The 10,925-nt window shown below is 53.9% G+C and overlaps 1 long non-coding RNA gene across 1 annotated transcript; it reads right to left on the bottom strand.

Moving 5' to 3' along the window:
* Nucleotides 1-1,640: 1,640 nt before the first annotated feature.
* Nucleotides 1,641-10,220, bottom strand: LOC143435005 (uncharacterized). The gene is made up of 4 exons (XR_013104956.1): nucleotides 9,516-10,220; nucleotides 8,217-8,303; nucleotides 6,508-6,592; nucleotides 1,641-2,326 (listed from the first exon to the last, which is right to left on the bottom strand). It is a non-coding gene; the product is annotated as an uncharacterized LOC143435005 (long non-coding RNA).
* Nucleotides 10,221-10,925: the final 705 nt, after the last annotated feature.

Below are 10,925 nucleotides of genomic sequence, written 5' to 3'. Positions count from 1 at the left end.
AAGGTCTTTGCAGGTGACATTAAGTGAAAGATCTTTGTGATGAGAGTGCTGGAGCAGTCCTAAACTCACTGACAGCGTTCTTAGAAAAGAAAGGTTCAGACACACATGGGAAGTGCCACGTGAGGGCAAGCACTTTAGGAGGGAGCCAGTGTGTGTGCGTGTGCGTGTGCGTGTGCGTGTGTGTGTGTGTCGCTGAATCTGAAACTCTCCATTTTGAGTCTGTTTCTCCACTGCAGTTACAGCCAAACACATGTCTGGCGTTCGTTCGCATGGGTGCTGGGGATTTGAACTCAGATCTTGGTTTCACAGCAAATACATTTACCCGTTGGGCACCTACTCAACCCCAGCTTCTGTTTTAAGCCTGTACAGTGGAGTCTTCTGTTCCAGCAGCTTCAGGAAGCTTCCACTATGTCCGCTATGATCTGTGAGCCCCTCTCGGCTCCCACGGCGACCTAGTCCACTTTCAATCCTCAAGAGTGACTCCAGCCCAAAGCTGCCCAAGGGACGTTTGTTGAATGAATGATTAACATACAGGGAGGGATTGGGCAGCTGGCAGGATGTATTGGCAGGAGGCTCCAGCATACCTGGAGCCAGCTAACAGGTTCAGGGGACCTAAGAGCCGTGGGGCAGTCATGGCTGTGGGTCTCCAAGCATACACTCTGACTCCCTGGGCCTCACAGTTAGATGCCCCTCCTTCTTCCTGGGGGTTCTGAGCCTCTGTTCAAAACTCTGAGCTGCAGCAGTTCCCAGGTCACCCATGGAGGAGCCAAGCTGCCCAGCTGACCCAGATGTTCCTATGAGGGCCTAGTGCGTCCACTGAGATCTGACCTGAAATATCCTGCCCTGAGATTAGAAAGTCCTGGAGCCCAGCAGGATTCCAAATGATTTTTGTCACGATGAGGCGAAAGGTCAGGGGTTAGAGGGAGGAAAGTCCCCTCATCCTCTTTCTTTGGAGATGGTGAGACTCTGCTCACACCTGAACAGCTCAGCAAGACACCTGGGGGTCAGATCCTCCTTGAATGGTGAGTCACCTGCCCTATGACTCTCCCAACACACAGAAGGGTCTGGCCACTCCCCAGTAGCTTAGAGGAGAATATCCAGACGTCCAGGTCAGAGGAAACAGAGAAGTTAACTAGAAGAGGAAGGGGCCACAGCAATAGCAAGCTTGGGTATCAGAGGGGCATGCTGGATCCTGAGAAGAGCCTGTGACAATGGCGACGCTAGAGACAGTGGGTCTGGTCTGATGGATACACAACATTATCAGAATGGAGCGTTACTTCCCCAGGTGGCCCTGTTAAGCAGGAGGTGTTGGGGAATCCCCCCCCCCAGAGAGGCCCCAGCCACAGGTCCAAGGAAGATGCCATAGGAAGCTGAGAAACCAGGTTTCTGTCTTATATGCAGGTGGCCTGCCACAGGTGGGCACTGGGTGTTGAGAGGAGCAGATGTCGTAGGCAAACTGAGCTGAGAGACCTGCAATGAAAGTCACAGTACAGTGGAGTGGGGACCGGATGGAAACCAAAGATTAGGTCATCCAGGGTCACATAGGCGATGCTGTCAAGGCCCATGTTTCGTGGCAATAGAAAGAATGAATTAGTTATACACCCAACAGGGAAACATCTGGAATTAAACAAGGAGAGGCATGGAGAAGGCTGTGCTATGACAATATTCACGGGGTTGAGCGGGCACATGAAGGGGGTGCATGATAGGAATCCATCAGAGTGACATGACAATATTCACGGGGTTGAGCGGGCACATGAAGGGGGTGCGTGATAGGAATCCATCAGAGTGACTAGAGGGTCATGGATTCGGGGTGAAGGGTGGAGTTGTGCAAACTGACTAGGGCACAGTGCATACGGCAGACAGGGGAACAGTATATACAACAGATAGGCACAGTGCATACGGCAGACAGGCAGACAGTGACTACAGCAGGCCCCCACATTTGTCCAAAGGGATTTAACTGTCAGCTTGTGGTGTGTTCACTCTGCTGCATGGAAATTCCATGAGGTGACACTGATTGTAGTAGGTCACAGTGTTTGGGAGATGGTGACACAGCAGAGACACTGACTGCTGACCACTGCTCCATGTGTCTGTCTGTCAGCTCTGGCTCAGGAGCAGACATCCGGCCGTGACGGCTCCCTAAACTTCCTGCACAGTTGTCAGGGCAGCCACGGACAAGCCATGGCTGTTCCTCTCATGAGGGATACAGGATCAGCATTGCGGGCCCTTCCCAGAAAGGTGCGGGAGTCCTCATGCAAGGCAAGGAGGGAGGACATGGGATCCTGGTCAAGCTGGCACTACCTGACTCCTGGGAGGTACCACAAGTTTCCTGGTGAGAAAAAGAGGGACTCACAACAGAGCTCAGAGGAACAGAACCCCAGGGAGGCTGGAGCTATGGAAGGCACTGGCTTCTCTGCTCCCTTGATGTGTTTTGACTCCCTGGGTCCACATATGGTCATTGTGGATGTGATCATAAGGAAGAAAAAGAAGCACACGCTGGCCCGCAGCTCCCACAGCTGTGAGCGAAGAGCAGACCTGGAGGAGGCAGAACAGTCTACCTATGGCTTTCCTGCCCTCTCTGGGCATCTGGGACATGGGCAGTGGAGGGTGGTCTAGGGCTACCTGGGACCTAGAGTCTGCTGTGGACCACTCTCATCTCAGCCTGCAGCCTCCTCTGCAGAGGATGCTCCATTTGCTCTTCGCGCTGGCCGGGCGATCTGCCAGGCCGCACAGCTGTGTGCCAGATGCAGAAGGCCAGGGGGCAGCTGTCCATCTGCCTCTTCTCCCAGGCAGCACCTATTTTTAGAGGCAGATCCTCAAAGCTGGGATTCAGGCAAGCCTGCCAGCTGTGGGTGGGCTAGAGAGGGCTCGGCCAGGACCACTCGACTGAGAGGCAAGCATCCACGACAGCGTGGCCAAGGTCTCAGCCTGGGACCCTGAGGCCCAGGCCGTCTGCTTCTTTTCAGCCTTGCTGTTCCTTACTCCCACCTCTCTGGGAACACCCATGATTGCCTGGCCTCTAGGTTCCCGCTTTCCTAGGACTTCTTGCTGATCACCTTCCAAAAGCTAGGCTCCACTTTGGTCTCTTCCTTTTCCTTCTCTGGTGTCACACTATGAGGTATCGAACATGACCCTTGACCTCTGCCCCACCACCCTAATATCTCCCAAGGGGCACCTCTAGTTGCTCCTCCCACACAGGATCATCTGGATCCTTCCCTACCTGCCAGCAGATGCCCTGGGTTTCTCCCTCTGCTCTACCCGGACTCCATCAGTTCTCACTCCCAGCTCCACGGCAGCTGCCGTGCTCCCCTGGCTCAGCCCAGTTACTCCATCTCAGCTCTGGTCTCATCTGACTATGGCTTCGCACTTATAAAGCTTGCAATGCCAAGTCATCTCTGATGGCAGCTCCACGCCAGCCACCCAAGCACTGAGCACCAAGATCTCCCTGCCGTGGGACCTTTTTGCCTCCTGTGAGCCACCTAGGTGCCGGTCTCCCTCCCTCCCAAGCCCTTGCTCCAACTTCTACTTTCCACAGCTGGAAAATCCCTGACTAACACCCAGCCTCCCCTGACCACTCCAGCTATGGTGTAATTCACTGTGTATGGTCAGATGTGTTTAGCTGTGCCCTCCTGGTTGGACATGACCGTCATCCTGTTGAAATGAAGTAGCTATTATCACCCCTGTGAGACTCTCACAATGGAGGGAGCAGGGAGTTCATGAATCTCATGGGACTCACCAGACCCCTCCCCCAGGTTGTATCAGGGATGGGAGGTTGACTTAGGGCAGGACTTTTGCCCATAAATTACCCGGAAAAGTTCTGTTAGTATAGGTATCGGTGAGATCCCCATGTGCTGTAAGTAACCCCAATTCTTCATTGGTCTGTGGGTATCTTCTCTATCTGGGGTGAGTAACATTTTTTTCACCTCCCCCCTGGGGGGAGAGGGGGAAATCATTCAACAATAAGGTAAATTTTAGACTTTACCATCACCTTCCAAGGACTGGGAGAGATTTGGTGCTACCCTCAAAGACAGAATCCGAGAACATGGCCTTGTCACAGCCTTAGTTAATTCATCCTCTGTCTAGGTCACATGAAAGCCAGAGAATGACGGACATCAAGAAAACCAAATGCCCTAACCTCAAGAGTGTGCCAGCCGTGGGCTCCATGGTGCAGTCACAGCCTGTGACCCACATCTGTCATCCAGTTTTCCCAATTCTGTACTTACGAGGGTCCCAGAGGTCCCCCTTACAGGGTCTGCATAGCAATGAAATCAATGGCCATGTCAATCCGGGACACAAGACCTGCTTGTCAACGGTGTCACCGGATCACGTGCTGCACGCAGGCAGGGAAGGTGTGCTGGAGGGGTCGAGGGAACAGGCGGCCATGATGCTGCAGCTCTCACGGAGCCCACTGGAGCCAGGCGTCCGCCCTCCGTAGGCCCCTGGGACTCAGAGAGGACGTGGTCATACTTGGAACACAACTGTGCCTGTGTTCAGGGAAATGGGGGTTCAGAGCAGAGGTGGGCCTGTAGCTCTTGGTTAGGAGTTAGTAGGCACAGGGAAGGCTCACAGAGCTGGAGTAGAAGCCACAGCTGCCTCGATGCCTCGTACCCACTGACTAGCCATGTGCAATCTTCCTAGACACTAAGGCAGGTCAGGATAACCTAATGGCATCTCCCATGACATGTCCCAAACAGGCCCACCCAGGCTCCACGAAGGCTCAGAAATCATCCCAGTATGTCAAATGGCCTTGTACATTGCAGCCTGGGCTAGTCCAGCTTCTAGTTCCCCCATGGTATCATACAAAGCAGAGGAAGTTTGTCCCCAAGTGGCCACATTGTCACAAAGTACAGACCGACAGCAGGAGCCTGTGCTTGGGATCCCTCCAGGTGGATGCTGGCTCTGACAGGCTTTGTTTTAGGGCCTTTGTGTGTTAATCCATCAGTGGTCCCAAGCCACAGTTGTATTTTAACTCAGTCTCAAGGCCCTGTCAGGGTAACTTGAGGGTCTGTTGAAACCATTTGAATGAGACTAACAAGCCTCAGAGGCCGGGAGCAAATGTGTGTTCCTTTTTAGATCACGGAGAAAGGCCCAAGCCAGGGTAGAATGAGAAAGCAAGACAGGTCGGCTCCTTACAAAGGAGGCAGAGCTGTGTCTGATCCTGCTCAGGGGAAGAGTACGGCTACCATTAAGGGGTACTCCCAGAGAGAGGACATAGAAAGGCGGGCAATGGGCCTGGTAGGGAAGATGATAGAGGCAAAATAAGAGGCCTGGTCCTTAAAGTGTGCACATCACAACTAAAAGGCCAGGACGATACAAGACCAAATAAAACAAGAACCACGGCCACCTGTCGGGGTGTGAGGATCAGTGCACTCCAAGCAACGGGCAAGTGTAAACAAGCTTCACAGATGTATGTGTCAATCACACACACACATGTGTCAATCACATGTCTGTGATGACCACACACTGGCTGTCTTCAAAACATACATGTCTGAGTATCAGGCAGAAGTATAGTTAATAACCCTTCGGGAGCTGGAGAGACCTCAGGAAAATACCTTCTTCTGGTGCACGTTTTACAGATGAGCAGGGGTCTAGTGGTTGGCATCAGTTAGGGTGCTGTCGTTGGAATGGTGAGCCAGGCACAGGAAGAGTTCTCCTGTAGTCCTTGCCACAGCCCTGTGTGGGGTGTCAGGGAGTCCAGCATGGCTTGGAGTCTGCTGGCTTAGGGGCCATGGCTGCTTCCGGGATGCCACAGCCAAGGGACCACATGAGGAGGACGGACTGGGTCCACACTTCAGCGATCTGGGGACCAGAGGACAGTGATGCCTGGCACATGGCGGCCTGTTCCCTCTACCCCTCCAGCATAACTTCCCTGCCTGTGTGCAGCACATGAACCAGTGACACTCTGTTGAAATGCAGCTCTTGTGTCCCGGGTTGACATGGCCATTGATTTCATTGCTATACAGACCCTGTAAGGGGGACCTCTGGGACCCTCGTTGGTATGGAATTGGGAAAAGTGGGTGGCAGATGTGGGTCACAGGATGGGTTGTTCCACCTTGTCCTGAGGAGACTCTTGGTCTTATTATACTCATATAACTTCCGGGGGAGGGAGCCAGTGGTGTAGAAGAAAGGATCTCAAAAGGAGACTGACCCCACCTGTCCATCCACAGTCCCTATGGCCACCCATAGTACCCAAGCCAAGATAAGAGCTGAGAGAAGGAGGGCCATGTGATAGGCCTCGTCAGGGGTCTCCACTGTTCTGGGTGCAATGTCCCCCCAACACTTGACCAAGCCCACACGTCTCCAACAATCTTGTTCCCCGGCCTCAGGGGCCAGGTTCCCTCAGGGCAGTTCCTGGCTCCTATTCAGACATCAGGACTTCACCCGCCCAAAACCGCCTCACAGTGACTTCATAAAAAGCCACGCACACGGGCAGCACCTGTCGGAGTAAAGAGGGCAGCATCTGCAGAGCCCAGGTCCTAGGAAACATGGCCTCAGGAACAGTGATCTCACCTCCAGGAAAATGCTGTCCTGATCCTTTCTATCGTGTCTGGCAGCATCTTTAAACACCATGGCCTCCTGCTTGCTCTCCCTTCTTCTGTCATTGGGGGAATAAAACATCTGTAAAGAATCTTTGTGTGTAGACCTCTCTCGACATGAAACCCAAAGCAAAACACAAACCATCAGATTAGCTAAGCCCCAGCCATGCATCTGAGCAGAGAGCTAAAGGCATCGGGGGTGAGGACCACCTGGCCCCTGGGGAAGGTGTTCTAGGCAGGAGGCTGGTGTAAAAGGCCCTGGGGTGGCCATGCCCTTGCATGCCCAGCTGTTGTCTGTCTTAGTTCAGAGCCACAGCCTCCAGGTCAGGCTCAAAGTAGGAGCTCAGGTCAAAGGGCCTCAGCTGGACCCCAGATCCCCTACCCTCCCAGATGGTAGGTGAAGCTTTTTGTAGGTCAGCCTCAGGATGTTCCCTTGGCCTCTTCCGGAAGCTCTGGGGGCTGGGAGCAGAATAGAGAGCTGGGGAGCAGGCAGCAGGTGCTGCTTCTAACAGCCTTGACTGTCTGCCAGTCGCCTCTGAAATCCATAGCACATCTGTGCTCCTCAGTTGGCGGACAGATGGGCCCCAGCTTAGTATTTTTGGATTCAGTTAGACTTGGGGGCTGATGTAAGTACTACACAACACAGGTGCCCTGGGTGGTCAGGCAGGAGAGGAAGGTAGGCATGGAAGGAGGGACAGAGCGAGATGCCTGTCTCACTTGGGACTGAGCACCATGTACTCAGGCCAGAGATATTGCTGGGTACCTGGGGAGGACTCTGATGTACACCTTGGTTGTGGATTTTGGTAGTCACGCCTCGTAGACCTGACAATGCTGTGACCTCCTCAGTTCATACCAGTTGTGACAACGGCTGGCTGTCAGACTGAGCCCTTGGAAGATAAACTCAGGCAAAGCTGAGCCAAGGGGCGAGTGCCTCAGCAGATTCTGCCACCAGCAACTGCTATATCCTTTAATCAAGTCGTAGCAGGAAAGCCCGGACCCACACCCAGTACCTCTCCACACACCCCTCCACCCCCACTCCACCTTTCTGGTTGGCCGGGGGAAGTTCCCAGGAAAGAGATAAGGGTGCGGATGTGGGTGTGCCCAAGCTTCAGAGTTCCAACCAGATCCTGTGAGACAATGACCCTGGTGACCATGCAGGGTGGGAAGTGGGAGAGAGAATGCTTGGCTGAGAAGCCCAGCACAGGAAAGTAGCCTGCGCCTGTGGCCAAGGCCTCCTGGCTACAGTGACATTTCCTCTCCCAACACCCTCCCAGTCCCATGTAAGAATGGGGAAACTGAGAGCTTTTAGAGTGAGGGAACCTGGCCCAAATCACAGACACAACTGTGGAATATGAAGCTGTTTGTTTTCGCCTATGCACAGTGGCACTTCTGCCTCCTACTGGGGGGATACCTAAGAGACCTGCGGACTGTATGCCTTTCCATCATCTGTGAGGACCGGAGGGTCTGCTGCTGGTCCAGCCTATATCTTAGGTCCCACATGTCACCAACTGTGGACTGTCTTTCCAGTAGGTACCATACTCCTACCCTGGAGGACTCCAGGAAGCTGGGGCTGTGTGGAAGATACTCCAATAGTAAAACAACCCAAGCCAGCAAGCAAGCTGTGCCTGCATGGTAGAGCCCCTGGCCTGTGTGGTTGAATGCACAGCATCCAGCTGGTCATACCTGGTACTGGGCTGGGACACTGGCTCTTTTCTTCATTATGTGGGGATGAGAGGGGCTACAACTACCCATCAGGCTTGACCCGGGATCCTGTAAAGAAACAGGACAGGCTTGTGTGGTGCTGAAGGAGAGGATTGGAACTCAGGTCCGATGGCAAGAACAACCTTTATCTGGGCTCCTCATATACTCAGAGATAGACGTCCAACAAAGCCAGGTAGAAGACTCCATAGTCTTCAGAAGGGACAGTGGGGCTCTGGAAATGTTACTCAGCCCTGACCCATGTCCCCAGCATGCACAAGGCTGGTAGCCGGACAGTGTTTGATGGGTGGCCCAGATGGAGAGTGTATGAAGGGCACCCTGGAGGGTCCGGATGCTTGTAGCTCTATGCTTTGTCCAGGAGGGAAGCACGTGGCTCTGCAGGCCTGAGATTTTTCGCATCATTGTATCTAGGCTGGCCAGGGCAGCCAGGGCAGCCAGGGCAGCCAGGGCAGCTGGAGCTGACATGTGGTACACATCCAGGTCAATCACAAGGTGTCTTGAGTTGACCCCAGTACACAGTAAGGCCTGAGGGGATGTCTCTGTGGCATTCTAGGGATGAATTGGTGCACTGTGCTCACCCTGCAGCCCCCTCACTATTGTGTATCCCTTCTTTCTTAGATGTGCCTTGCTCAAAGCAAGGGCACCCCGGCTCCACCAACCTCCCTGGAAAGCGATGTCCAGCCATGGTAGAACAAGTCAATGTGTAGACCTGCCCAGAGGTTTCTGGGAATGGACTTCTTCCCTGAGTGTCGTGGTGACAAGTTGTGAACGTTAAGGCTTCAGGGGCCATCCTGGACCATGGTTTGGCAAGCCAGTCGACCAAGCACATTCAGAGCTTTGGAATGGAAAGAGCTAGAGTCCCCCTAAGGACACCATGGCCTCCGCATGCCTCATCCAGACATCTGGGCCAGTCACGGACACGTGGGTCTGTACCTGGACTTTGCCCACTCAATCTTAGAGAAGGCATCAGAGTCCTTGACTGAGACCCGTAGAAACCATTGCTTCCGGACATGTCTGAGGGTTCTCTATCTCAAATCCCAGAACTTCATGTCTGTCTGGAAAGACTTCAGACAGACCATAAGGAAAGAAACGGTTAAGAGCCGGTGGGTGTTGTGAGCTCTGAGAGGGCTATTCAGCCTCGAGTGCAGGGCTTGGGACTTGACCTTGACTAGAAGGGAGGAGCAGGTGCATTTTATTTTATTACTGTATTTTCTGCCATCTTGGGCGGGAACCTAGAGTCCTATGATACCGGGGAGCACTCACCACTGAGCCACACAGCCCATCTGTTCACGATTTGGTCCTCAGCAGTGCTCCAGGTCCTCTGGAGGACATTCAGTCCTCACAGGAACATACAGGCAGGAGTTCTGAGATGCCTCACGCAGCCAGGAAGAACCCTGAGGGCATGCTCCTGCAAGGGCCATCTGGCTACCACACTGGGCCACCAGTTCCGTCCTAACCTCAGGCCCACCGGGGTTGGAGAAGCAAAGAAGAAAAAGAGAAGAAGATGGTGTTGAGCGATGTGTGTGTCACCCTAGCTGGGGTGCTGAGGCCCCTCCTACATGTGTGCCCGTTTTGTCCTTACAACTGGGGTAGCAGGTGCAGCCTGTAATAGGTAAGGGAGGCAGGCATATCCAACCAGGGACAGGCTGGAACCCAGGCCTGGTTACCAGACTCCCAACAGCCTTCGCACAGCCTGGCCTCACCACCCTGCCTCACAGCCTCCGGAGGATGGTGGTGCAGCTTGGGAGGAACCCATCTGGCCCTGACTCTAGGCTTCCACAGAGACGCTCCCGATGAGGCCTCATCTCCCAGCTGCTCTCTCCGCTGAAAATATTTACATCCAAATATGTCCCCGTGTGCCATGCTTCTGCCTCAAGCCAGCCCGGGCGTCTGTCCTCGCCACCTGGGAGGCACGACTTCAGCAGCCGCAGCTCCACAGAGCCCAGAGTGAACAAGAAGCCTAGCTGGCTGGCCGCCACCCACCCTGCAAGGCACTCTGCCTTGGGGCCTTTGCACCTGCTCCTGGCAATGCTCCAAGCTGCTTCCCCACAGAGCATATGCAGTTCACATGGGTCGCATGGGGTCACAGGCTCATGTCACCTCCCCGAGAAGCCTTTCCTGCCTAACATCACCTCACATCTCTCAGGCCATGCTCAAGACATTTTTCTCTGCAGTCATCTTATGTCATGTCATTTCATCAATTGAATTTTCCCCACCTCTCCCCCTCCCGCCCCCGTCTCCCTGGGGTGATGCCATGATGCCAACCCCTTGGACAGACACTATGCTTTTAGCAGCTTCCAGTTTCCAGCTTCCAGATGGGTCTTGAAACATGTTGGTGAATGGTTCTGTTGAGTGGGGGTAGGGTGAGTGCATAGGGTACAGAACCCCGGCTTGAGACACTTATACAAACCTCCAGCAGTCACCCAAATCCACGATGCTAGCTAGCTTCCTTATTCAATTGAGGATAGGCAGTGACCACCACAGAGCTTGTTGTAAACGTGACCAGTAGCCACCATCATGGAGGACCACAGCTTTGGGGGGTGGGGGAAACAGTCAGGCTGAAGTCATGTCTGAGATCAGGACAAGGATTGGGCACTCACCCTCGGAGGTCTGGGAAAGAGCCACACCTCTTTTGAGCGGGGCTCCAAATTCCTCTGTTGCCCCAGGATTTTG

Source organism: Arvicanthis niloticus, chromosome 18 (assembly GCF_011762505.2).
Source record: "Arvicanthis niloticus isolate mArvNil1 chromosome 18, mArvNil1.pat.X, whole genome shotgun sequence".
NCBI classification, from domain to species: domain Eukaryota; kingdom Metazoa; phylum Chordata; class Mammalia; order Rodentia; family Muridae; genus Arvicanthis; species Arvicanthis niloticus.
Note: the sequence above shows the minus strand (reverse complement) of the source record. Positions and strands in the feature narration are given on the sequence as shown.